Source organism: Triticum dicoccoides, chromosome 6B (assembly GCF_002162155.2).
Source record: "Triticum dicoccoides isolate Atlit2015 ecotype Zavitan chromosome 6B, WEW_v2.0, whole genome shotgun sequence".
NCBI lineage: Eukaryota > Viridiplantae > Streptophyta > Magnoliopsida > Poales > Poaceae > Triticum > Triticum dicoccoides.
This window is the reverse complement of record NC_041391.1, coordinates 146,648,025-146,650,845: the sequence shown is the minus strand read 5'-3', so window position 1 is coordinate 146,650,845 and position 2,821 is coordinate 146,648,025.

The window sequence follows — 2,821 nt, the reverse complement described above, 5'->3', positions numbered from 1 at the left end:
TATTAGTCTAGCTGATAAGATTATTTCTTCTCTGCAAACATATTCCACAAAAGGGTAGGTTTATTTAAGATGGGTAAATCGTACTCCATTAAAAATTTAATGAGCTGGTTAGAAAGAAAAGAGACGATTCAAGCCATTGAGATTGTACTTCAATGAGGAGGGGGGGGGGGGGCGCTTCTCCCCTGTCGCTCTCGCAAGCGACGTCGGGGTGAACCCTAGCCCCAACCCCCGCATCCTCCACAAACCGCTCTACACTCACCGCCGTTGAAAGGCGGCGTCGGGCGAAGCTCGGTCGACGGCGGGGCTCGTCCTACCCCCCTGGCGAGCGGCGGAACGGCGACACAAGACGGAGCGGCCGCACCGCCGACGGCGAAGCGCTTAGCGGGGCGGTGGTGTGGGACGACCTTCAGGCCGTGGTGTGTGGCAAAGGTGTGGCGCCGGAATCGGACAGGCGCAGCGTGAATGCGGATCGAACGCTGAGCTGAAGTTGGGGGTGCGGCTTTGGCCTCCCTTAGTCGGGTGGCGACGAGGCGCTCGACGCCTCCATTGGCTACCTTCGGCACGGATCTGTCAAGCAGAGGGCTGGGTCATGGCGGGAATCTCATGCGCCCTGACATGATCCGGTTTGATCTCGTGCGATGGATGCACTAGTTGGCGATGTGGTCACGATAGCTCGGGCGACGGCGGTTGGCGTTCCGTGGCGGGACACGGGTCGTGCTGGCTCCTCCCTTCTCCTAAGTACATGTCGGTAGCGCGGACTACTTGTGTGGCGGAGATGGCCACATCGTGGGGCTCATACTTGGGAAGATCAGATTGGGGCTTGTGGCGGTTCGGAGCTCCTGCTCCAGGTAAGTGATGATGTGCTCAGTCTGTGTTGTGCCCGTGGGCAACGAGGTCCCTCTCCCCGGGGGTGCAGTGCTCTATGGTGGTGGTCGGGTCGGTGCTATTCTGTCAGGCAGCTTGACGTCGAAGGTCACGGGCATGACATCATGTGAGCTTGTTCAACGACAGCCGTCGGTAGTCACGAGGTTGTATCTCCACAGGTCCATCAGGGCTGGCTGGAGATGCAGGTGTGGGTGCCTCCTACCCAGGCCCAGCCCTGGGGGGGGTGAGAGGGGCGCCGCCCCGTGGCCAAGGGGCCCCCAAGTATGTTTTCTGCTCCTGTATGGGCCTATTGCCCTGACCCAAATGCTAAACAGATGAAGTATTACATACTCTGTCCGCAAAAAAGTTGAGCGTAGATCGTTTTCTTCTGATTTCCTTCCTATGACTATTGAATTTGAGATCTGTTTGCTGCTACGATTGTGGCGGTTCGGTAACGCTGGAAATACTGCGAAGAGCCCAAGATAGTGCGGATGGATTGCCAAAAGCAGAATTATGTGCAGTTGCAGTGTGGTATATTTGGTGGCAGAGACGACAACTTGTTAAGGGAGAAAGTATAATGTCCCCGGATCGTACTACTACTATTATCAAGGTACTGTGTACAAACTTCTTGCGAGCATCAAAACCTAATATACCATATAGAAAACGAGAGCATATGTGGAGGAAACCACCTAGAGGATGGGTGAAGGTCAATGTTGATGCCTCGTTCAGTGCTGAAACTATGTCATGTGCAGTGGGCGCGATTGCTCGAGATGACAGAGGAGAGTTCATTGCAGCCGCAGCGTGGTTCATACCACATGTAAGCACTGCCGAATCAGCGGAAATACAAGCCATCAGGAACGGGGCTTGGCTAGCGCAACACATTGGCTGTAACTCTCTCATCTTGGAGTCAGATAACCTAAATGCTGTACAGGCTTGTGACCAACAAGAGACATACAATGGTAATGATGCAGTCGTGGTGATGGATGGCAAGCAGACTTGTACCGATTTTGCAGCAGTTTCCTACCTTCACTGCTTTAGGGAAGCGAACGAGGTTGCTGATCTTTTAGCAAAGCATTCTTCCCTTAGTAGATCCTCTCATCTTTGGGAAGATTCTACCCCTGACTTTATTTCTCATGCTATTATAAACGACTTGTCCATTATTTGAGAAATAAAGTTTATTTGCTGTAAAAAAAAGGATTCATGAATGGGTCAGTTATTGCATGCGAATAATTAGGAGTTGTTGCCAAAAACGCTCCTGATTTCCTCCCTTATCCACCAGCCGAAAATAGTGCATCCAATTGTTCTGTCTTGAGATGTACGTCTGATTTTTGGACTAACTTGTAGCGTACAGCCAGGCCAAGTGGATCGAGGGAGATCACTGTGACGACGAGATTACAGTTGCAGCGAAGATAGGTATGCCTATGATCTCTGTGTATATAGCTAGGGTATGCCGTATCGGAGTTTATCAGGATGATTTATCAAAATGTATAAATGTTCATAGAAATTTCATCTGCATTGGTGCAACATTAGACATTATTTATGCAACGATGATATTGGGGGTTATAATATTTGTGAAAGAACTCTTCCGCGACCGGGTGTGGCGCGATCCCCTTCGCGCAGCCATACTCAGCTTCCGACACGCTCTATCTCTTTCCAAACCAGTCATAGTATGGCCTTGTACAATGCTAGGTGCTTAGGAATGTGCTTAAAAAATAAATCGGTTTTTCTGAAGCATCAGTGCTTATTTCTATAGGAGAGACGCCTAATTAAGCATCTGCATGTACAAATAAGCATCGGTGTTTAAGAAAAGTCTGGTTTATTTTTTCAAGCAACCCTCCTAAGCACCTTGCATTGTACAAGGCCTCAGTGTTTCCATGTATTCAAATGATGGCCCCACTATTCCATTGACCATGCAACTAACCCATACGTGCATGCACGTTTAATCTACAACCCCCCC